General features: G+C 40.7%; 1 long non-coding RNA gene and 9 other non-coding genes across 11 annotated transcripts; 8 read left to right on the top strand and 2 right to left on the bottom strand.

Annotated features, from left to right (window-relative positions):
- Nucleotides 1-1,641: 1,641 nt before the first annotated feature.
- On the bottom strand, nucleotides 1,642-1,714 carry Trnat-cgu (transfer RNA threonine (anticodon CGU)). The gene has a single exon. It is a non-coding gene; the product is annotated as a tRNA-Thr (tRNA).
- A 10,232-nt stretch (nucleotides 1,715-11,946) lies between these two features.
- Nucleotides 11,947-14,442, bottom strand: LOC138960227 (uncharacterized). 2 transcript variants are annotated; one of them, XR_011453914.1, is made up of 4 exons: nucleotides 14,262-14,442; nucleotides 13,856-13,930; nucleotides 13,470-13,553; nucleotides 11,947-13,031 (listed from the first exon to the last, which is right to left on the bottom strand). It is a non-coding gene; the product is annotated as an uncharacterized lncRNA (long non-coding RNA). The 2 variants fall into 2 exon arrangements; XR_011453913.1 differs by having other exon boundaries at nucleotides 13,856-14,442.
- A 1,839-nt stretch (nucleotides 14,443-16,281) lies between these two features.
- Trnak-uuu (transfer RNA lysine (anticodon UUU)) lies at nucleotides 16,282-16,354 on the top strand. The gene has a single exon. It is a non-coding gene; the product is annotated as a tRNA-Lys (tRNA).
- A 185-nt stretch (nucleotides 16,355-16,539) lies between these two features.
- On the top strand, nucleotides 16,540-16,612 carry Trnak-uuu (transfer RNA lysine (anticodon UUU)). Its single transcript has one exon. It is a non-coding gene; the product is annotated as a tRNA-Lys (tRNA).
- Nucleotides 16,613-18,923: 2,311 nt separating this feature from the next.
- Trnak-uuu (transfer RNA lysine (anticodon UUU)) lies at nucleotides 18,924-18,996 on the top strand. Its single transcript has one exon. It is a non-coding gene; the product is annotated as a tRNA-Lys (tRNA).
- A 670-nt stretch (nucleotides 18,997-19,666) lies between these two features.
- Nucleotides 19,667-19,739, top strand: Trnak-uuu (transfer RNA lysine (anticodon UUU)). The gene has a single exon. It is a non-coding gene; the product is annotated as a tRNA-Lys (tRNA).
- Nucleotides 19,740-20,170: 431 nt separating this feature from the next.
- Trnak-uuu (transfer RNA lysine (anticodon UUU)) lies at nucleotides 20,171-20,243 on the top strand. Its single transcript has one exon. It is a non-coding gene; the product is annotated as a tRNA-Lys (tRNA).
- Nucleotides 20,244-20,693: 450 nt separating this feature from the next.
- Trnak-uuu (transfer RNA lysine (anticodon UUU)) lies at nucleotides 20,694-20,766 on the top strand. The gene has a single exon. It is a non-coding gene; the product is annotated as a tRNA-Lys (tRNA).
- An 860-nt stretch (nucleotides 20,767-21,626) lies between these two features.
- Trnak-uuu (transfer RNA lysine (anticodon UUU)) lies at nucleotides 21,627-21,699 on the top strand. Its single transcript has one exon. It is a non-coding gene; the product is annotated as a tRNA-Lys (tRNA).
- Nucleotides 21,700-23,515: 1,816 nt separating this feature from the next.
- Trnak-uuu (transfer RNA lysine (anticodon UUU)) lies at nucleotides 23,516-23,588 on the top strand. The gene has a single exon. It is a non-coding gene; the product is annotated as a tRNA-Lys (tRNA).
- Nucleotides 23,589-25,270: the final 1,682 nt, after the last annotated feature.

Below are 25,270 nucleotides of genomic sequence, written 5' to 3'. Positions count from 1 at the left end.
TGTGTCTTAGTTGTTCCATCACTTAGTGTTACAATTACTATCTAACATTTTCGGGTCACATTGCGGTAAGTATTACTACAGTACCTTTATTAAAAATAAAAACCACACACACCCAAGAATGGTATTTCTCGCTCTCACACAAAGTTACCATTGTTTTTCTGTCAAGAATGGTAGGTTATTCGAACGTTTAATTTATGACAAAACAAAACGTTACATTCACAATACGTCGATCGACCCAGTGGCTTTTTAAGTAGACACAGACAGACAAACACTTATGATAAAGATAATGAACTTCTCAAAATTGTCGACGAAACTCGCTTGCAGGATGCTGGCGAGGCATATCGCAATGTGTTTTGGATTACAGTATCTCTAGCCCACTTTCAAGTCTTTCTGCTATGACCATCTTCACACCAGAAGTCGAATTCAGCGCCTACTGAGCTAAGTCTTTTTATATTTAGTCAAGTTTTGACTAAATATTTTAACATCGAGGGGGAATCGAAACGAGGGTCGTGGTGTATGTGCGTGCGTGTGTGTGTGCGTGCGTGTGTGTGTGTGTGTGTAGAGCGATTCAGACTAAACTACTGGACCGATCTTTATGAAATTTGACATGAGAGTTCCTGGGTATGAAATCCCCGAACGTTTTTTTCTTTTTTTGGATAAATGTCTTTGATGACGTCATATCCGGCTTTTCGTGAAAGTTGAGGCGGCACTGTCACGCCCTCATTTTTCAACCAAATTGGTTCAAATTTTGGTCAAGTAATCTTCGACGAAGCCCGGGGTTCGGTATTGCATTTCAGCTTGGTGGCTTAAAAATTAATTAATGACTTTGGTCATTAAAAATCGGAAAATTGTAAAAAAAATAAAAATTTATAAAACGATCCAAATTTACGTTTATCTTATTCTCCATCATTTGCTGATTCCAAAAACATATAAATATGTTATATTCGGATTAAAAACAAGCTCTGAAAATTAAATATATAAAAATTATTATCAAAATTAAATTGTCCAAATCAATTCAATTCATCTTATTCCTTGTCGGTTCCTGATTCCAAAAACATATAGATATGATATGTTTGGATTAAAAACACGCTCAGAAAGTTAAAACAAAGAGAGGTACAGAAAAGCGTGCTATCTTTCTTAGCGCAACTACTACCCCGCTCTTCTTGTCAATTTCACTGCCTTTGCCATGAGCGGTGGACTGACGATGCTACGAGTATACGGTCTTGCTGAAAAATGGCAGCTACTTGACTAAATATTGTATTTTCGCCTTACGCGACTTGTTTTAAATTCATTTCTCTCATGATGACTTGTATGTCTTTCCACTATAAATACAATTAGGTCGACTTAGTGTAGCCGAAAAGAAGGGCATGGTTGGTGGTGTGATATTATGAAGAGTGATGGTAAAAGTACATTTCGTGGGGCTTATTGTCCGTCAGGTCTTAATTGCCTATATTGGACATGAATTGGTTTGTACGATTCGAGTTTTACGCCCTCACGGCTTTTTGATGTTTGCGTGTTTAGGTGGTATCAGCCATCTGCACTTATGGTAAAAATGACCAAGATCTTTAACGTGCCATTGTGGTGACACGAGGTGGGAGATGGATACCGTCTCTGGGTCTGCACAAAAAGTTGACCCGTGTCCGTCCCGGCCCGGATTCGAACCAGCGACCTCTCGATCACGAGTCCAGTGCTCTACCACCTGAGCTACCCGGGCCCCCGAGTGATGGTTCAATAGGGTTGGTTTTTATGGAGAGTCTGTCGGAAGGGGGAGAGCCAATCGTCGGGGCTTGACTTTTTCAGACCACGTTTGATTAAAAGATGTCATGATCGACGCATCCTCATTCGCGGTTGGCTGTCAGGCTATGACGGGGTGGAGAGGGGTTGGGATTGTGACCCGAAAGTGTTAGAGGTCGAAGCTTGACTCTTCTCAGACCATCCTCGTCTGATTGAAACATGTCATGATCGACGCATCCTCCTCAGACATTCTGAATTTTCCCAGCATGGTGATGATCACGGCTATCAACCTCTATAACACAAGTCCCTTGTCGGCCACACGCAGTTCTCTCCCCTGTCTCGTCTCAATCAGAAATCGTAGCATTTCCATCGGGTCCCAGACGGAGCAAGGGTTAACTCCCTTTGACCTTCGCCTTCAGCGCGCGCCCCGCACGCCCTTGACAGCTGTCAGTCTTCGGGACAGGAGGGCGTGAAATTGACACGGGGCTCTGTCACTTGTACCTGCCTCCTCTCGACAAGCGCTTTGTTCCTCGGCTTTGTCCCGATCCGTAATTTACACCCCACCGCCGCTCCCCGACTCGTCGCGACCCGGATGGAGCCGCCATTCAGTTTTACATCTCGCCTGTTTCGTCTTCCTTTTGTTCTCCCCTCTCGCGAGTTGACAGCTCCTAGCGTGAGCTCATCTTTTTGTGGTAGAAGGCCAGTGTCGTCTTCTTCAGTCGCGGATGGAAGACAGGGTCTTTTGGTGGATGCTCGCACAGGCCTGATCACTGAGGTGGGCCAGTGATCTGCACTGCGGGTAAACAGATCTGGCGGTCTCACTGGCAGACGTTGCTGTCAATGTATCAAGTAGCCTGTAGGGTGGTTTGGGTGGGATAGAGAGAGAGAGAGAGAGAGAGAGAGAGAGAGAGAGAGAGAGAGAGAGACAGAGCAGGGCCGGACTAGGCGAAGAGGAGGGGGGGGGGGGGTTGCCAGTGGTGGCCCAGGGGGATGTCCCCCCTGGCGGCAGGGGCGGATCAGTTCATTTTATGACTGGTTTTTTTTCAAAAGTATATTGTGAAGATATGGGTGTGAAGGCGCGAAGCGCCGAGCTGACGGCGCAAAGCGCCTAGCTTGCTAGGGGGGTCCGGGGGCATGCGCCCCCGGAAAATTTTGAAAAAAAGGATGCAAAATGGTGCAATCTGGTGCATTCTGAGGATGATCAATACCAGTTTCAGGCAGCAGATTTTGTCACTGATTAATACCCCAAAAATTGAAACTCAATGTAAAATAAAGAAATGCATACCTCATTCAATATTTTTATTCTTTGGCTGGGGGGGGGGGGGGGGGGGTCCGGAAACCCTAGAACCCACCCCCCCCCCTCGTTGTGGGGGTCAGGGGGCAAAGCCCCCTGAAGCTGACGGGTAGGTCATATTCTGAGATAGGAAAATGGTCGCTCCTTGCATGAAACGGCATAAAATAAGCAATAATAAAAAAAAAATTAAATAAGTAAGGTACATGTTTAGGCTAGGGGGGGGGGTTGCGCAACCCCCATAACCCCCCCGGTAGTCCGGCCCTGGAGAGAAAAAAGAGAGAGAGCGAGAGAGAGAGAGAGAGAGAGAGAGAGAGAGAGAGAGAGAGAGAGAGAGAGAGAGAGAGAGAGAGAGAGAGAGAGAGAGAGAGAGATGTATAGGCATTTTGCTGTGATGGGTGGGGTTTGGGTGATATTTACACAGATGACAGTCTGAATTGCTGTTCACAATCACATAGCAGGTGTACAGCTAACTTGACTTCCTACCAACTTTATAGTTGATTTGAATTAAAGTCGAAGTCAGAATGTGCTGTGACTGAGTTTGGCGAAAAGTCGGCCATGTCAGTGAACGGCCCCGACAATTTTGTTCCAAAAGTTAGTTCGGATTTAGAAGCGACTGGACCAACTGGCTAGCTTTGTTATACGTCTCATGACTATAGGTGAGAAAAATCTTCAACTGCTGGCCTGAAATTAGATAGACTGTTGCGCAGTCATTTTTAACCAATTTAGTTCCAATAAAAGAATCGCTCAAAAGTTGGTAAAATTTGGCTGTAGCTCGACCACGTGAACCGCACTTGAGATGTTGGTCTGTGGTTCGTTTTGCAGGTATTAACGGTTTTAGCCCAAGTTTAAGTACCTGTTTAATATGCATTGCATACCTGAAGTCTGCTAGGACGGTTTGACCACTGAGTTTTTGTTTGAGGAAGTGTCGTATGGACGAATTTGTCATTCGACCAACAGACGCATTGACGCATCGACTTATCGGACGTTTCGACGCATTTTGTGTGTGTGTGTGTGTGTAGGTGACTTTCGACCAAGTGTTGTGCACCTATTTCAGCGGGAAACATCTGACTGACCGTCCTAGGTTTCTCTATTACAAAGAACTGATTTTAACTTAGAAAGGTAAACATAAATAAATACGTTAAAAAAAAACCAAACTCGGTATCTTTAAGTAGGAATACACAGTCGATATCAAAGCTTCTTCTTAAAACTTGTAAACCATAAACGCAACAGAAAAAACCCCTGCTATTTTGGACATGTCTCACAATCTGAATGACAGTATGCTTGAAAAGACTGTGCGAATCGGGATTGATATATATTATGGGACAGCCGGATAATTTCTTCAAAACGATTTGGGAAAATATGTAACGCAAAGTTTGAATTTAAGAACGAAGATAGAATATTGCCACAATCTGGACCCAAACGCAGTCAAATCTACAAAACCAACACTGCAAACGTGTCCTAAATAAGACAAGCACAACATGCATTGCGACAGATGGTGTTTTCGTATTGCTTTTAACCACATGCAGGAGAATGTGGAAAAAAACCAAATATATAACTTGACCTGTAGACCTACTTTCGGAGCATGTTTGCAGCATATCAAATTTCAATAAAATAATAAGCCAAACAAGGAAGTTCGAACCAAAAAGTAGAACTTAAAAATCGTTGCCTTGCAAAACGATGTATCGAAAGTGCATATATATATGAGTGAAACAAAGAAGAAGAAAGAGTTTTTTTTAATTCTCCGACACAGAAAACATTGCAAAAGGCTGATATCAAAACCGAGTAACCATCTGAAATTGAAACCATACAATCATAGAGTCCGCGATGTTATGCTTCAACTTAACCTGGTCCGCTGCTTGAAATTTTAGAGAGATTAACTGGCATCATATCCTGAAACTAATTCTTATTGTCACACGAACTGCAGCTGGTGCATATCATATATATAAGGAGCTGCTATACCCTTTGAAATGAGCTTCATATTGCACTTTACGAAACCTTTTCCTGTTGCAAAGATTTTATTTCAACTTCAGAATTTATTTGTCTCATATCTTTGTCTATTAATGAGATGTCTGACTTTTCAAAGAGATTCTCCGAGAGATTTGATACATGTTGAAAACATGCACTATTCTAATTCTTATGACATTCTTTAATCTAGCTCTGGGTATAAAGAGAAACGGGACCTTTACTGCTTTTCAGCATTTGATACCCCTGAAAAGTTATTACTCAGAAAGTTCCAGCCTTAATGAGCCTTTGACTTTTAGGGAGAGAAACAGATCTTCCTTCCCTTTCATATTTGATACCCACAGATAAATTGTCACAGCAATATTTTTCTGGTTTTTGTAATGTTGACCATAAAAGATTAATTTTTTTTTGAAAAAGACGTATCTGGCAATCTAAAACTGCGACAGTATGAACAAACCATCTTCTATTCATATATATATCCTTTGCTTTCGTGACGGGAAGTAACTCGTATTACAGAAGCGTGAGCATAATCTCCCTTTTCGCGATGACGTTCCTGTCGATACAGAGTGCAGGGAGCGACATGTTGTGTGGGGCTGGCTGCATTGTGAAGCAGTCACATCCCACATGATAGATTGGCGAAACCTGACACAAACCGATAGCAGGTGCGTAGAAAGAGTCGTCCATCACTCACGTGAAAAGATACATATTTTTATGCAAGAGGGAACTGCAACATAAAGTGTCAAGTGACGAGTGTCATTTTGAAGGCTCTCAAAGCTTCCTTTTTCAATTTTCTTCTTTTTTTTCCAGCAAAGAAAAAAGGAGCAACGCAATACCTGCACAATCATGTTGACCAAGGTGTTTCTATTTTTTGCCAATCAGGTCGTTAATTTGACGCTGGGGATTGCTCCCGGATCATTATAACAAAGTCGGGGAAGCACGGTGTTGGCCAAGGTTGAGCCGTTTTGTTGTTGTTTTGTCTATCTCGGTTGTCAGCTCCTAAAGCCTATGGAACAGCAAGTGGTTTATGCACTGAAACGAGAAACTACTATAATAGAGTCCCTGCATGAACAGTTAGGCGAACTTGAAGAAGAGCACTGATTTCGACGATGATACATTTTATATAAATTTGTTAAAGGAATCTGCGTTTCGTTTTGCGTGGCTTTCGACTCGTGACCTAGCCGCAGCAATTAAGACACCTCCATACGAACAAACAAACAAACGAGCAAGCAAAGAAACAAACAACAAATACAAAGTAAGTGGCATTAAGTCACTATACGGGGCCTAGAATAAGCCGAAGTCAAGATTTAACCTTCTGACTATATAAACGCTGATCGAAACTGTGAAACAGTCCTATGATCAGTGCATGGTTAATCTTGAATGCAGAGAACATATCCTGCTAAAAATTAAGATAACTGTCCAGTCACGAACATGTATGATCAACTTTGAACCGTGCAACTGTGACACACTGTACTGGATACATAACTAAGTGCGATGACAAAAAGTACTGTAGACAAAACTATCACAAAATTTAACGACAAATAGATTGAGTATACTGCAGACGACGCCTAAACCATAGGGAATGCTTCATATCCTACAGACCAAATATTTCGCCTCTTAAGGACTAGGTATGAGTCAAATAATAATTAATGACAACGCCTGTATTGTATTATTGGTTTTATAGCCTGTATCGTATTAATGGTTTTATAGCCGGTCATATTACTCACATATATACGCCTCCTTCTACTTCAAACCGTATGCAACCCGTATACACAGATATACGGTTACTAAAAGGAAATCATTGTCCCCCCCTCATACTGAAAATGAGTCGATGGCTATCAAACCTATAATGGGGCTATAATGTGCACACACCGTCCCCCTAAGGGTCCGCCCTGTTGAAACCTGACACCAGGTATAGTGGAAAACCATATAATGTGAGTCGATAATGATGATGAGCTGTCACCCCTCGTCTCGTTTGACTGATTACTGATAGGTCTAAATGAGCCGTACCTTGATCAGGGGACCGCTATCTCCGCCAACATCTCACCCTCACAGGGCTGTTTTGTCAAGTGGGCGTTTAGGCTGTTGAGGCTTGCCTGGTGTCGTTGGTAAAGTTTTGTCACCCGAATCTTCCTCTGTGCAAGCAGTGTACTTGTCATTGTACTGAAGACGGGGGAAAAGGTTGTAATAAGGAAGAGGGGGGGGGGGGGGGGTTGAAGTTCTCTAGGTCAATTCAACCAGGGCTCCCAATTAAAAATAGCGGCCCTACGTCCTGTACGCACTAGAAGTCGAAAACACGTACTAGAAATTTGCGGAGGGGTCCCGGGATGCACTAAACCTAGAAAGAGCGGGTCCCGGGACGCACTAAATACCCGTTATCGTGCGTACCCTATAATACTGTTTTCCGACTGTAGTCGTTAGCTTAGTTTGGTGCCAGCACCAATGCCAGTTTAACTCAGGAACAACATCAACAAGTCGCGTAAGGCGAAAATACAACATTTAGTCAAGTAGCTGTCGAACTCACAGAATGAAACTGAACGCAATGCAACGCAGCAAGACCGTATACTCGTAGCATCGTCAGTCCACCGCGCACGGCAAAGGCAGTGAAATTGACAAGAAGAGCGGGGTAATACTTGCGCTGAGAAGGATAGCACGCTTTTCTGTACCTCTCTTCGTTTTAACTTTCTGAGCGTGTTTTTAATCCAAACATATCATATCTATATGTTTTTGGAATCAGGAACCGACAAGGAATAAGATGAAGGTGTTTTTAAATTGATTTGGACAATTTAATTTTGATCATAATTTTTATATTTTTAATTTTCAGAGCTTGTTTTTAATCAAAATATAACATATTTATATATTTTTGGAATCAGAAAATGATAAAGAATAAGATGTAAGTAAATTTGGATCGTTTTATAAAAAACATATTTTTTTTACAATTTTCAGATTTTTAATGACCAAACTCACTCATTAGTTTTTAAGCCATCAAGCTGAAATGCAATACCAAACCCCCGCCTTCGTCGAAGATTACTTGACCAAAATTTCAACCAATTTGGTTGAAAAATGAGAGCGTGACAGTGCCGCCTCAACTTTCACGAAAAGCCGGATATGACGTCATCAAAGACATTTATCAAAAAAATGAAAAAGACGTATGGGGATTGCATACCCAGGAACTCTCATGTCAAATTTCATAAAGATCGGTCCAGTAGTTTAGTCTGAATCGCTCTACACACACACACACACACAGACAGACAGACAGACAGACACACACACACACACACACACACACATACACCACGACCCTCGTCTCGATTCCCCCCTCTACGTTAAAATATTTAGTCAAAACTTGACTAAAAATAACAAGTCGCGTAAGGCGAAAATACAATATTTAGTCAAGTAGCTGCCATTTTTCAGCAAGACCGTATTCTTGTAGCATCGTCAGTCCACCGCTCATGGCAAAGGCAGTGAAATTGACAAGAAGAGCGGGGTAGTAGTTGCGCTAAGAAGGATAGCACGCTTTTCTGTACCTCTCTTTGTTTTAACTTTCTGAGCGTGTTTTTAATCCAAACATATCATATCTATATGTTTTTGGAATCAGGAACCGACAAGGAATAAGATGAAAGTGTTTTTAAATTGATTTGGACAATTTAATTTTGATAATAATTTTTATATATTTAATTTTCAGAGCTTGTTTTTAATCCGAATATAACATATTTATATGTTTTTGGAATCAGCAAATGATGGAAAATAAGATAAACGTAAATTTGGATCGTTTTATAAATTTTTATTTTTTTTTACAATTTTCCGAATTTTAATGACGAAAGTCATTAATTAATTTTTAAGCCACCAAGCTGAAATGCAATACCGAACCCCGGGCTTCGTCGAAGATTACTTGACCAACATTTCAACCAATTTGGTTGAAAAATGAGGGCGTGACAGTGCCGCCTCAACTTTCACGAAAAGCCGGATATGACGTCATCAAAGACATTTATCAAACAAAAGAAAAAAACGTTCGGGGATTTCATACCCAGGAACTCTCATGTCAAATTTCATAAAGATCGGTCCAGTAGTTTAGTCTGAATCGCTCTACACACACACACACACACACGCACGCACATACACCACGACCCTCGTTTCGATTCCCCCTCGATGTTAAAATATTTAGTCAAAACTTGACTAAATATAACAAGTCGCGTAAGGCGAAAATACAATATTTAGTCAAGTAGCTGTCGAACCATAGATGTGTATTGACAGGATCGCCAACTCGTTGCGCGCGCTCACCAAGTAGCGGAAAGCGGAAAAGACGATTTTGACAGTAACTTTACTTCCGGTGCAGTCTTTCAACACATGGAGAAGAAGGAGAATTTCGAAGGGGAGGTGGAGTTTGTGGCTGAGGTATGTGAAAAGCAAACAAAGCAATACAAAAAGATCATTGCTGATGATTGAAATGAGTCATGTGAATCAACAATAAAGATTGATTGTGGACGGCACGTCATTATTTTTGTTTTTAACACTTGAAACGCGAGAGCATCTGACACACTGGTAAATCCGAAGCTGTGCACTCAAGCTGATCAGCAGATCGTTTTTCTGCAGAATTCTCGCTCACATTGGCCACTATTTTAGCTCAGCGAACCGACAAATTTGCAACAGAACAATTTCTGAATGTTAGAAATTCGGCTGTAGATTTATAGATACCCTTTCTATTCCATGGTTGTTGTTTTTTCAGGGGGAAAGTACCGACATCTCAATCGCTGAAAAGATGACAGCATCACCACAAAAGAAACTCCAAGAATTGCCAAAAGTAAGTAAAAATATTGACAGATCTATGTAAAAGACTATGAAAATTTAGAACTGGAACAACAGATATTCAAGAAATAACCGATAAGTGATATATTATAACTGAACCATTGATAGGTCTATGATGCATGGAAGTTAAAAATGGTGCAGGAACTGAAGTCAGATCAACACATCAAAAAGATCAGTGCAATATATTTGTTTTCTCTCCCCTCTTGCATAATTCTGTTTTGATATAGTCTATATGCTTGATGTCTTCTGTTGTTTTTAAATTCATTGTCACTTCTAAATTGCATGCTTTATTGCAGAACGCTTGTTCTTTCTGCCTTTCAACTGCCTTTCACCGGAGCTCAGAGAGCTTGTCGACCTATTCTCCACCAAATCGTTCAACTTCAAACGTCTATCAACTGCCATTAATAGCTATCATCCAGCTATTTGTATGGACAGTTAGACTTATTTCTCTAGAAATTTAGTTTTACTAAGGGTTTATTGTTCTGCTTTTTTTCAGACATTCCGTCCCGCACCAGAATTGCCAGAGGTTGTTGCAAAATCTACAACTTTGAAGAACTGTGTCGTGATGTACAGCAGCTTCCCGAGTCATGGTGCCTCGCGAAGAACGAGGGGAACCAGGTGGTTAAGGTTGTTGTGCTGGAGCCTGGAGGCCAGCTTGGTTAAGGTTTGACTTTGAGTCAGCATTTTCAGTGATTTTTCTACGCAGCCGATGGTGTTTGGATTTAAAGTGTAAAGGAAAAAGTCCCTCCTGAAGCAGCGTGCTGCAGTTTAGACTGGCTTGGCGACAGTGTTGAAGTGAGTGACAAGTAACATTTTCAGTAAATCGCTTTGTGTTACAATTAATCAACACCAATTCTGAGCCAAGAGAATGATTTTTTTTTTTCCATTTGGAATGTTGTGTTTTATAGGTTAGGTGTGGAAAATTGGATTTGACTGTAAAGCTCTTTAGCAGAGAATGTAAATAAACTTGACCAAGAAATTATTGCGACAAATTTCAAACTCCCAAATTAAAGCATTGATTAATTCCCGTTAATTAATTAATTAAATTAAATGTCACAAGAATTTATGCTTTAATTTGGGTGCAACATGTTGAAACTTTGTTTGAGAATGTATCTACTTCATTGATTAAATATATGCATGTGTATGAATAGGAATCTTTCTTGTGTCAAATTGTGCGAATTGAGACTGAGTGAGATAGTGAATGTTGGTACATTACAGGGCCGGACTAAGCAAAGAGGAGGGGGGTGGTCCAGGGGGATGTTCCTCTGCCCCTTGTGGGGGTCAGGGGAAGGGTAGGTCATATTCTGAGATAGGAAAATGGTCGCTCCTTGCATGAAACGGCATAAAATAAACAATAATACATTTTTTTTAAATAAGTGAGGTACATGTTTAGGTTGGGGAGGGGGGGTTGCATAACCCCCCCCCCCCCCCCCCCCCCCCGTAGCCCTAGTCCGGCCCTGCATTAATTGTCACTGTATGGTGTGTGTCACTGTGACCAAAGATACATATGCTCTATTTGAGTTCATACAACTTCCAATTCCATTCAAACGTTAACAAAGTGTTGCTTTCTTTCTTTCTTTGGTGTTTAACGTTGTTTTCAACCATTCAAGGTTATAACAAAGTGTTGCTGGTATGCGACTGAACATGTTCTATTAGGAAAGCAAAGCAAATTCCAGTGTACATAGTGGTTAACATAAAAACAATCAGACGCATCGATGCAAGACATTTATCAAGTGGCTGACAATTGATTTTGAAATGAAAACTGTTTGCAAAATATATCGCTGTCAAAATTATATTTTGAACAAGTACATAAAGGAATTAGGTTTGAACCATAGCAAAATGAATATGTTTAAATTTTTCATGTTGCAGACTTAAATTTACATGGACTCATGAAAATACAGAACAGGCACTGAACAAGCCATGTGATACAATACTGAACCAAATAGGAAGAGAAGTACATTTTAACGACAGCAGATTTTAACACAAAAAATCGACACCTAAGACAACAATGAAGAAGTTCAAATTCAATGTACATGCACTTGATCAGATGGGATAGTTTGTACTGCATGAAGAAAGATCATACACAACACACTACAGAGATCCTTCCTGATTGTTCTCAACATTGTATGTTTTCAGCTTTTTCCTCAAACTCCTTTCTTTCCATGTGCATTTCATTTTGTCCAACATTGCATGTTTTCAGCTTTTTCCTCAGTCTTTTCTTTCCATGTACATTTCATTTTGTCCATCATTGTCTTCAGTTTGTGGTGGAGTCTTATTTAAAAAAAAAACAGAACATTTTGCAAAGTGTCTTCTTGAACAGCTTGTGAAAGATCAAATGAATACAAAGTGTCATAAAAACACACCGGAACAGCATCACTGTTCCTGCATGGTTCAATAAAGTCATCTGCTTTTGCCTGTGTGTTGATGCACAGGTTTCCCAGAAAATATGTTCCATGGACATCAAATCACCAAAGGGAAGTAATCGCTCTTTATGCATACGACATGTGTAATAGATTAAGCGAGAGTTGTACGGAACCTTTTCTCCTGGCACGAGAGGATGAAAGTCGCTTGTATATTTCAATGCTTGTTATTATCTCAGGTGCCAGGAGAAAAGGTTTTGTACAACTCTCGCTTACTCTATTACACGGTCATGTCGTATGAATAAAGAGCAATTACTTCCCTTTGGTTATTTGATATCATCAACGCTTTGCCTCATTCTGTTTAAGATTTCTGCTTTGTGTTGCATGGACAGACACATCTGCAATACATTGGGCTTGACAAAGGTCAGTTTGCCCTTGTTCAGCATGCTTGTCATGTCAGGGGTGTTTTCACTCTTTTCACTGTAGGATTCAGGTGCGCAAGTCAGGGCTTCCAAACACTGCAATTTCTCATCTCTGTACGCACTCTTTTGGAGACACCAAACTCTCTGTTTTAGCTTTTTGGCAACACATCCTCCAACATACTTTGCATTGTCCTCTTCATCCTCTTTGATTTCTAATGCACTTACTGGTTCCCTAGTTTTTCTTCATAGGCCTTTAAGACACCAACAGTATAAACATGTTCAAGGCAATCCAGGCTGAAACTGCAGGGGATACTGTCAACTCAGTAATGCCTGAATGCTGGGTTGAAAAAGCAGAGTAGTACCTGGCCCACGCCTTCTCCTTGGCAGCATTCCCAACCTTGCCTCAGGGAACTAGGCAGTCATGAAGAAGCAGAAGTTTCTCTTCCAGATCTGCACCTAAAACACAGAAAATAAAATATTATAAATAAAACAACACACAAATATAGCAGAAATCAACCCAAGAGTGAAACTGAAGATGTAGATGCATGCACACAATCAAAACCAACAACACACGACAACAACCCAAAACTACACTTTACATGAATGGATGTGAACATATTAAATATTGTATTCCATTTGTCGTTATAGAACGTGTTGACAAACCACTCTCATGAATCCTTATCATGTCTTTCAACTATGACATGTGCTATCAATGATCCTAAAAAACACATGAAATATTGTAGTGGCAGGCATGTACCTAAAATATTTGTAAACAGTAGCCTCTCTGTGCAACGAAGCAGTATTTTTGCTCGAAAACTATGAATGAAAGTGATCTTTCAGGTACTGGGACTTTGCAAGCTGATTTTTTTTATATCGCCTTACTCAAAAACTTACTTTTCAATTACTGAATTGGTCGACAAGCCCTCTGAGCTCCGGTGAAAGGCAGTTGTCATTCTTGATAGATCATGCACAAGCGTTCTGCAATAAAGCATGCAATTTAGAAGTGACAATGAATTTAAAAACAACAGAAGACATCAAGCATATATCAAAACAGAATTATGCTGGATGGGAAAGAAAACAAATTTATTGCACTGATCTTTTTGATGTGTTGATCTGACTTCAGTTCCTGCACCATTTTTAACTTCCATGCATGATGTACATTCAAATCAATCAATGGTTCAGTTATAATATATCACTTATCGGTTATTTCTTGAATATCTGTTGTTCCAGTTCTAAATTTTCATAGTCTTTTACATAGATCTGTCAATATTTTTACTTACTTTTGGCAATTCTTGGAGTTTCTTTTGTGGTGATGCTGTCATCTTTTCAGCGATTGAGATGTCGGTACTTTCCCCCTGAAAAAACAACAACCATGGAATAGAAAGGGTATCTATAAATCTACAGCCGAATTTCTAACATTCAGAAATTGTTCTGTTGCAAATTTGTCGGTTCGCTGAGCTAAAATAGTGGCCGATGTGAGCGAGAATTCTGCAGAAAAACGATCTGCTGATCAGCTTGAGTGCACAGCTTCGGATTTACCAGTGTGTCAGATGCTCTCGCGTTTCAAGTGTTAAAAACAAAAATAATGACGTGCCGTCCACAATCAATCTTTATTGTTGATTCACATGACTCATTTCAATCATCAGCAATGATCTTTTTGTATTGCTTTGTTTGCTTTTCACATACCTCAGCCACAAACTCCACCTCCCCTTCGAAATTCTCCTTCTTCTCCATGTGTTGAAAGACTGCACCGGAAGTAAAGTTACTGTCAAAACCTCTCGCAGCCGCAGACGGGAGTTCGAAACAGAGCCAGCGTTGGCGCGCGCGCAGAGTTGGCGATCCTGTCAAGGGATATCTATGGTCGAACTCACAGAATGAAACGCAATGCCATTTTACTCGTAGCATCGTCAGGCCACCGCTCATGGCAAAGGCAGTGAAATTGACAAGAAGAGCGGGGTAGTAGTTGCGCTAAGAAGGATAGCACGCTTTTCTGTACCTCTCTTTGTTTTAACTTTCTGAGCGTGTTTTTAATCCAAACATATCATATCTATATGTTTTTGGAATCAGGAACCGACAAGGAATAAGATGAAAGTGTTTTTAAATTGATTCCGACAATTTAATTTTGATAATAATTTTTATATATTTAATTTTCAGAGCTTGTTTTTAATCCGAATATAACATATTTATATGTTTTTGGAATCAGCAAATGATGGAGAATAAGATAAACGTAAATTTGGATCGTTTTATAAATTTTTATTTTTTTTTACAATTTTCAGATTTTTAATGACCAAAGTCATTAATTAATTTTTATGCCACCAAGCTGAAATGCAATACCGAACCCCGGGCTTCGTCGAAGATTACTTGACCAAAATTTGAACCAATTTGGTTGAAAAATGAGGGCGTGACAGTGCCGCCTCAACTTTCACGAAAAGCCGGATATGACGTCACCAAAGACATTTATCAAAAAAAAGAAAAAAACGTTCGGGGATTTCATACCCAGGAACTCTCATGTCAAATTTCATAAAGATCGGTCCAGTAGTTTAGTCTGAATCGCTCTACACACACACACACACACACACACACACGCACGCACGCACATACACCACGACCCTCGTTTCGATTCCCCCTCGATGTTAAAATATTTAGTCAAAACTTGACTAAATATAACAAGTCGCGTAAGGCGAAAATACAATATTTAGTCAAGTAGCTGTCGAACTCACAGAATGAAACTGAACGCAACGCAACGCAGCAAGACCGTATACTCGTAGCATCGTCACTCCACCGCCCGTGGCAAAGGCAGTGCACGTGGAATTGACAAGAAGAGCGGGGTATTCGTTGCGCCGAGAAGAATAGCACGCTTTTCTGTACCTCTCTTTGTTTTAACTTTCTGAGCGTGTTTTTAATCCAAACATATCATATCTATATATTTTTGGAATCAGGAACCGACAAGGAATAAGATGAAAGTGTTTTTAAATTGATTTCGAAAAAAAACATTTGATAATAATTTTTATATATTTAATTTTCAGAGCTTGTTTTTAATCCAAATATAACATATTTATATGTTTTTGGAATCAGCAAATGATGGAGAATAAGATAAACGTAAATTTGGATCGTTTTATAAATTTTTATTTTTTTTTACAATTTTCAGATTTTTAATGACGAAAGTCATTAATTAATTTTTAAGCCACCAAGCTGAAATGCAATACCGAACCCCGGGCTTCGTTGAAGAGTACTTGACCAAAATTTCAACCAATTTGGTTGAAAACTGAGGGCGTGACAGTGCCGCCTCAACTTTCACGAAAAGCCGGATATGACGTCATCAAAGACATTTATCAAAAAAATGAAAAAAACGTTCGGGGATTTCATACCCAGGAACTCTCATGTCAAATTTCATAAAGATCGGTCCAGTAGTTTAGTCTGAATCGCTCTACACACACACACACACACACGCACGCACACACATACGCACATACACCACGACCCTCGTTTCGATTCCCCCTCGATGTTAAAATATTTAGTCAAAACTTGACTAAATATAAAAAGGAGGCTGAAGCCGATGCAGATGTCGTTTTGCCCGGCAAAGGTTTCAATATTAATGCCCTCGAAGCAGCCACTGGTCTGAGGATTTAGCACGGCCATCAACATCGAACGCAGAAGAAGAAGAAATGCCCTCGAAAGGGCGACAAGCGTAATCCTCTTGAGCAGAGCCCGGTTAGCTCAGTCGGTAGAGCATCAGACTTTTAATCTGAGGGTCAAGGGTTCAAGTCCCTTATTGGGCGCTCATTTTTACATCTTTCATAATTTGAAAATACGTGTTTTTTGTTGTACGTATATATTTGCATCCTTCTATCTTTAAGACATTGGGTGACCAGCGTTTTAATTTTAGTCGCCTTGAGCCAAAATCCGGTTAGCAGCTGTCAGACAGAGGGCGACAAGATTTTTTATTTCAATAAACTTAAACAAAGCCCGGTTAGCTCAGTCGGTAGAGCATCAGACTTTTAATCTGAGGGTCAAGGGTTCGAGTCCCTTATTGGGCGCTTATTTTTACAATTATTTATAATTTAACAATATGTTGTTAGTTGTTTTTGTTTTTTGAATATATTTGCAATTTCTTTTTTGTCTATCAATCAAACTAACCGTGCATGGAACGTGTAAGAAGGCACCAAACCACTTTATAAGATGGACCCACACACACGTGATCACACTAAGCGACTTGATATAACTCGTAGAGCTGATTATACAAACTTGGCCAGATTTGACACAGCCGTCAGAGAGAAGGCGAAAAGCTCTCTCTGTTTCTCTCTCTCTCTCTCTCTCTCTCTCTCTCTCTCTCTCTCTCTCTCTCTCTCTCTCTCTCTCTCTTGCTTGCTTTGTACACATCCACACACACACACACACACACACACACTCACACACACACACACACACACACACACACACACACACACACACACACACACACACACACACACACACACACAGTAGCTTATGCCACAACCCTCGTAAAATAGAATTTGATTTGAATTGAATTTATTTGATATTTGATTTTATCTCTCTCTCTCTCTCTCTCTCTCTCTCTCTCTCTCTCTCTCTCTCTCTCTCTCTCTCTCTCTCTCTCTCTCTCTCTCTCTCTCTCTCTCTCTCAGTCGTTGTCCTTCTGTCTCTCTTTTTATATTTAGTCAAGTTTTGACTAAATATTTTAACTTCGAGGGGGAATCGAAACGAGGGTCGTGGTGTATGTGTGTGTGTGTGTGCGTGTGTGTGTGTGTGTAGAGCGATTCAGACTAAACTACTGGACCGATCTTTATGAAATTTGACATGAGAGTTTCTGGGTATGAAATCCCCATACGTTTTTTTCATTTTTTTGATAAATGTCTTTGATGACGTCATATCCGGCTTTTCGTGAAAGTTGAGGCGGCACTGTCACGCCCTCATTTTTCAACCAAATTGGTTGAAATTTTGGTCAAGTAATCTTCGACGAAGCCCGGGGTTCGGTATTGCATTTCAGCTTGGTGGCTTAAAAATTAATTAATGACTTTGGTCATTAAAAATCTGAAAATTGTAAAAAAAAAATAAAAATTTATAAAACGATCCAAATTTACGTTTATCTTATTCTCCATCATTTGCTGATTCCAAAAACATATAAATATGTTATATTCGGATTAAAAACAAGCTCTGAAAATTAAATATATAAAAATTATTATCAAAATTAAATTGTCCAAATCAATTTAAAAACACTTTCATCTTATTCCTTGTCGGTTCCTGATTCCAAAAACATATAGATATGATATGTTTGGATTAAAAACACGCTCAGAAAGTTAAAACAAAGAGAGGTACAGAAAAGCGTGCTATCCTTCTTAGCGCAACTACTACCCCGCTCTTCTTGTCAATTTCACTGCCTTTCCCATGAGCGGTGGACTGACGATGCTACGAGTATACGGTCTTGCTGAAAAATGGCAGCTACTTGACTAAATATTGTATTTTCGCCTTACGCGACTTGTTTGCTTTGTTTGTATTTCTTAGTTTGCTTTGTTTGTGTGTGTGTGTGTGTTTGTGTGTGTGTGTGTGTGTGTGTGTGTGTGTGTGTGGATGTGTGTGTGTGTGTGTGTGTGTGTGTGTGTGTGTGTGTGTGTGTGTGTGTGTGTGTGTGTGTGTGTGTGTGTGTGTTGGTTTGCTTGCTGATTGGATCTTTCTTCTTTTCTTTCAAAGGAGCCGTGCAGGTATAATAAACCACTTTTAACAAGAAATTCCTCCGAGGTAGGAAAAACACCCCCGTTGGTCAAAGGGAAATAACCATTCTCACTGCCACCAACTGAGAAGGTTATTTCCCTTTGACCATTAATATGTCTCTCTATAAGTCCTTGTAGAATCTTAATCCACCAATAACTCCCTAACCGTGTGTTTGACTGGTCCCAATTTTTGTAACTTTGTAAGGACCGTCTCAGGAATGTATAGAACCTGTTCAACAAGTTTGGTGACGATCGGTCCGTTCATTCTTGAGATCTATATGCGAACACAAACAAACAAACAAACACATCGACCGAATCCTATACACACCCCTATACCGGGGGTGTAAAAACGGACCCACATATATACGTGGCTTCACAATAATGTAGTCCTTGGACTTGATATGTAACTCAGTGGGCTGGTTATACAAACTTGACCGGATTTGACTCAGCTCTCAGGCAGAGGGCGACATGCGTTTTAATTTTTGACGCCTTGAACCGAGCCCGGTTAGCTGTCAAAAGGAGGGCGACAATGATGTTAATTTTAGTCGCCTTGAGCAGAGCCCGGTTAGCTGTCAGAAAGAGGGCGACAATCATGTTAATTTTAGTTGACTTGAGCAGAGCCCGGTTAGCTCAGTCGGTAGAGCATCAGACTTTTAATCTGAGGGTCAAGGGTTCGAGTCCCTTATTGGGCGTTCATTTTTACAAAATTAAAAATATGTTGTTTGTTTGTCAGTATATGTCCATCTTCCTTTTTGTCTATCAATCAAAGAAACCTTGCATGCAACAGGGCTGTAAGAAGGGATTAAACCACTTTTAGACGGACCCACACACATGTGATCACACAGGGCGACTCGATATAACTCGATGGGCTGTTTATACAAACTTGACCGGATTCAACACAGCTACATGTCAGAGAGAGGGCAACAATCGTTTTAATTTTACTCGCCTTGAGCAGAGCCCGGTTAGCTCAGTCGGTAGAGCATCAGACTGAGGGTCAAGGGTTCGAGTCCTTTATTGGGCGCTCATTTGTAACGTATCCACAATTTAAAAATATGTTATTTGTTTGTTAGTACCGGTATATTTGCATCTTCCCTTTTGTCTATCAATCAAAACAACCGTGCATTACCTGCCGCAAGACGGGATCAAACCACTGTTAAAGACGGACACACACACACGTGATCACCCTAAGCGACTTGATATGACTCGCTGGGCTGATTATACAAACTTGACCGAATTTGACACAGCTCTTATATAGGCAGAGGGTCACACAGATTTTAATTTTTGTAGCCTTGGGCAGAGCCAGGTTAACAGGCTGTCAGGCAGAGGGCGACAAGTGTTTACATTTCAGATGTCTACCTCAGAGCCCGGTTAGCTCAGTCGGTAGAGCATCAGACTTTTAATCTGAGGGTCAAGGGTTCGAGTCCCTTATTGGGCGCTTACTTTTTACTCTGTTTCATAATTAAAAAAAATGTTGTTTGTTTGTCAGAAAGTTTGCATCTTCCATGTTGTCTATATCAATCAATTTAACCATACGTAATTGCTGTAAAAAGGGACCAAACCAATTTAAATCTGAGGGTCAAGGATTAGAGTCCTTTATTTGGCGCCCATTTTTACATTATTCATAACTTCAAAATATGTTGTTTGTTCCTTAATATATTCCCATTTTGTCTATCAATCAAAATAACCTTTGCATGTAACTGCTGGAAGAATGGATCAAACCACTTTTTAAGACGTACCCACACACATGTGATCACACTAGGCGACATGATATAACTCGAAAGGCTGATTATACAATCTTGACCGGATTTGACACAGCTGTCAGAGAGAGGGCGATAAGTGTTTTAATTTTTAATACGCTTGAGCAGAGCCCGGTTAGCTCAGTCGGTAGAGCATCAGACTTTTAATCTGAGGGTCAAGGGTTCGAGTCCCTTATTGGGCGCTCCTTTTTACATTTATTCATAAATAAATCGTTGTTTGTTTGTAAGTATATTTGCATCTTTCTTTTTGTCTATCAATCAAAATAAGCGTGCATGTAACTGCTGTAAGAAAGGATCAAACGCCTTTTCTTCTTCTGTGTTCATTGACCGAAACTCCCACGTACACTCGTGTTTTTTGCACGAGTGGGATTTCACGTGAATTACCGTTTTTACCCCGCCATTTATATGCAGCCACGCCGCTTTTGTGGAAAAAACTACTTTTAAAGACGGACCCACACACATGCATGTGATCACACCAAAGAGTGTAGCCACTCTTTGATCACACTATATAAGGCGACTTGATACATAACTCGGTGGGCTTACCGTATACAAACTTGACCAAACTCGATTTGACACAGCCGCATGTCAAAGAGAGGGCGACAAGGGTTTTAATTTTAATCAGTTTGAGCAGAGCCCGGTTAGCTCAGTCGGTAGAGCATCAGACTTTTAATCTGAGGGTCAAGGGTTCGAGTCCCTTAGTGGGCGCTCATTTTTTTTTTACATTTATTCATGTTGTTTGTTTTTTTAGTATATTTTCATCTTTCTTTTTGTCTAACAATCAAAATAAACGTGCATGTAACTGCTGCATGCATAAGAAGGGTTCAAACCACTTTTATTCTTCTGCGTTCACAAGCTGAAACTCCCACGTACACTTGTTTTTTTTTGCACGAGTGGGATTTTACGCGCATGACTGTTTTTTAACTCTGCCATTTGGGCAGCCATCCGCCGCTTGGGGGGGGGGGGGGGGGGGGGTGGGGGGTGGGGGGGGGACACTTTTAACTGAGACGGACCCACACACATGCATATGATTACACTAGGCGACTTGATATAAATCGGTGGTCTGATTATACAAACTTGACCGGATTTGACACAGTTGCATGCCGGGCAGGCCAAAAGAGTTTTCATGTTAGAGGCCGTGAGCAGATCCCGGTTAGCTCAGTCGGTAAAGCATCTGAGGGTCAAGGGTTCTAGTCCCTTATTGGTCGCTCATTTGTACATCTATTCATGTTGTTTGTTTGTTAGTACACATGTATATTTTGCATCTTCATTTTTGTCTATCAATCAAAAAAAACGTGCATTTGAATTTTAGTCGCCTCTTGCCGAGCCCGGTTAGCTGTCAGGCAATGGGCGACAAGCGTTTTAATTTTAGTCGTTTTGAGCAGAGCCCGGTTAGCTGTCAGGCAGAGGGCGACAAGCGTTTTAATTTTTAGTCGTTTTGAGCAGAGCCCGGTTAGCTGTCAGGCAGAGGGCGACAAGCGTTTTAATTTTTAGTCGTTTTGAGCAGAGCCCAGTTAGCTGTCAGGCAGAGGGCGACAAGTGTTTTAATTTTAGTCGTTTTGAGCAGAGCCCGGTTAGCTCAGTCGGTAGAGCATCAGACTTTTAATCTGAGGGTCAAGGGTTCGAGTCCCTTATTGGGCGCTTATTTTTACATCTATAATTGATCAATATGTTGTCCGTTTTACAAAAAAAGCGTGTTTGAAACTTCTTTTTTGACTATCAATCAACATAACCGTGCATAAAACTGTTGTAAGAAGGGACCAAACCACTTTTTAAGACACACACGTGATCACACGGGGCTAAATGATATAACTCGAAGGGCTGATTATACAAACTTGACCGAATTTGACACAGCTGTCAGACAGAGGCCGACTAGCGTATTAATTTGAGTCGCCTTGAGCAGAGCCCGGTTAGCTCAGTCGGTAGAGCGTCAAGGGTTCGAGTCCCTTATTGGGCGCTCATTTTTACATTTAGTCAATACATGTACTGTAGCTTCTTTATTTTGTTGCTTTTTATTTTTGTATCTTTAATTTGTTGTTGCGTCTCTTGACATTACCTCTGTTTCTGTGTCAGACATATCGATGATCTCCACAAAAAGAGAGATTTAGTCAATTGTTTAGACGATACCAAAACCGACGAGAGTAATCTTGATTAATAGCAGGTGTACACAATACTTACACGACGATGAAATCACCGAAGAGGCCACGTGGTTTACGCGTGCAAACTATTGCTCTGTATGCGTCATAACATTGTGTTGAAGCCATACCTACTGTGTTTTATCAGGTTAGTTCGGCTTTTTATTAAAAAGCTTGGATTGGTATTAAAACCTCCTGCGGGAAAGTACGGGGTTATGACACACACACACACACACACACACACACACACACACACACACACACACACACACACACACACACACACACACACACACACACACACACACACGCGCGCGCGCGCGCACAGGGAGTCTCAAAACTGAGCCGAAGTACAAACTGAGCGTCTATGGACGGACTGTGTGAGACATGTTGACGTAGAGTGTGCAGTCATGCACATACAAAAGGGATTAACAGCATCACAACCCGGTGTAGTATCCCGTTTAGTCCCTCCTTTGAAAAGGGGCCCCGGGGGACTGTTTCAGCTCTAAAAAGGTCCGCCTTTACTGATCTAGCCTCGTTTTTTCGATAGGCCCCTCTACAGCAATGTTGGCCCCACCTCGCATCCCAGATGGTCTCCCCTTTGAAAAGGTCCTCCCCGCCCCCTTTTTGACTGCGGCTCCGCAGTCCTACATCTTACTTTGTGTGTTTTATGTTTTTTTCCCCACTTTCATCTCCCACTTTCAACTTCTCAACATAAGTTTTATCGCGTTTGTAGTTTGCAATTTCAGCAAACAAGCTGTCGTCCATCTTGAATCAACTTTAAGTTTAGAACAAAGTGACGTCACTATCCGATGTCACAAAGGCGTTGCGAAGCGGTCGAAGTCATGGACATGGTCCCCGAGTATAGATCTATGGGTCGAAGTTCATGTAGTTGTTTCTTGAGTCAATTTTCTCTCAGTGGACATCTGGGCCACGTGTTGATTACAGTGTTATAACTAACCCGAAATTGCTTTGAAAAAAAGGGAAGGAGGGGGGGGGGGGGGCTTTTGGGGGGAGAGACTATCTGGGATGCGAGGGGTGGGCAAAATTGCTGTAGGGGGGCCAATCGAAAACGAGGCTTGATCGGTAAAGGCGGACCTTTTTAGAGCTGAAAAAATCCCCCGGGGGCCCTTTTTAGCTATGAAGAGTCCCCCGGAGGCCCTTTTCAGAGGGGGGACTAAACGGGATACTACACCGGGACAAGATGTTGCAAAGCAGCGAATGAGTAAGGCACAAAATAAAAAATCGTTGTGAGATCGATTATAGTGCAACTACGTGCAGGAGTGTTGTTTTAACCGATGTTAGCGACACTCAACGAAGGAGCCCGGTTAGCTCAGTCGGTAGAGCATCAGACTTTTAATCTGAGGGTCAAGGGTTCGAGTCCCTTATTGGGCGCTCCATTTTTTTTCTCTCTTTTTATCCATTTAGATTATTAATTGTGCTCAATGATTCACTGAAGTATTTCTGCGAGCCATTAGCATCATTTCTACAAACCGATGCGTACTTTAAAAATCACTGTTGCCGTTCAGTTTAGAGCATAAAGGAAGGTTGCCTATAATATGGACCGGCGCCTAATATGGACCTCCTCCGGTTGTGACAAACCGACGGTGCTAGAGCACTCAAAACAATTTCATTCGCTGTATTTACCCTCCCTGGAAACCTTGCACATGTCAAAACAGTTGCAGAAACACAAACCACAAAACCGTTAGGCTTTTTCTCTTGTTTACACTTTAGACAGGGTTCACTCTAAACTGGTTTCTGTCCACAGCCAAAGCTGTTATCACACAAACATTGCTATAATTATATGACAGCTAAGACTGTATTTGTCAAATATTATCAGTGTTGATCCCGATTCAAGTTTCTGCTGCAAAAATAAAATGATAGCAAAATCTCAAAGTATGGACCACCTGCAACAAATAGAAGAAAATAAAAGCTATAAGCCGGTTTCGTTAAATCATTAAGAAGCTTGCAGAAAATAGCCTATAACTAGCTCTCGAGCTTTCAACAAAATATAACAAAAGTCTTCTTTTCGTGGAAGTTGATAATTTGATTTATTTTTCTCTGTTTTTGAAAAACTTCTTCAGTTTTCTGTTGTGCTTCAAATAAAATTCTACTCAAACCGAAACAGATACATTTAAAGCATAGTTGAAATAGTCTGACTTGCAAACTAACTTGTATTATGTTATTTTCAAGTATGGGGGGCATTTTACAGTGAATCGTGAAGGCCTCTTCACTGGTCCATATTAGACACCCATCCTAATATGGACCTGTTGGGAATTTTTCTGTATTTAATTTTTTGCTGAATGTCTATCAAAGCTAATTCGCTCTTATTAGGCCTAATGGTTAACTAAAGAGAGAAGAACTACTAAACACAAAATGAAACTTCTTTGAAAGAAAACAAGCAAGTTATCAGCATGAAACAAAAAGTGGTCCATAATAGGCAACCTTCCCCTACTTTTGCCGAGTGTGTGTGTGTGTGTGTGTGTGTGTGTGTGTGTGTGTGTGTGTGTGTGTGTGTGTGTGTGTGTGTGTAGGGCGGATGGGTGGGGGGAGTGGGTCGAGGCGGGATGTTATGGACAAATCACGAATAAAGAATGGTAACTTATGGGCGTCACTATGATAATTGTTCGCAAGAAAACGATATAATTATTTCACGACAAAAGCTTCGAACTCCCACCACTGTACAGCTGGCTGTTTATAGTTAATGTATACGTGTATCCTCACACCACTTACTTTTTATTGCCTCAAAGCAGAGAGCAACGGTGTCACATTTCCTCTATTGTATGTCATAAAAACACCATGTTGATCCCATTCTGCGAGCATTTGTAGTGCAGTTACCTCCCGTATTTGCATAAAACAAAAACCAACGAGAACATCAGTATTCTACTATATAGTTTTAGTACCACTACAACCCTATTGTTTTGAAAGTCAAAAACAGCAGTATCACATTATTTTTAGTACAATGTCAGCCTCTATTGTATACAAAGTCAAAGAACAGAAGTATCGCATTACTTCACTTGTATACAAACGTTTCATCCCGCATTTCGCGAACATTATTATCTGTTAAAAGCCGAGAG

Source organism: Littorina saxatilis, linkage group LG2 (genome assembly GCF_037325665.1).
Source record: "Littorina saxatilis isolate snail1 linkage group LG2, US_GU_Lsax_2.0, whole genome shotgun sequence".
Classification (NCBI taxonomy): Eukaryota; Metazoa; Mollusca; class Gastropoda; order Littorinimorpha; family Littorinidae; genus Littorina; species Littorina saxatilis.
This window is presented reverse-complemented; position numbering and strand designations above follow the sequence as displayed.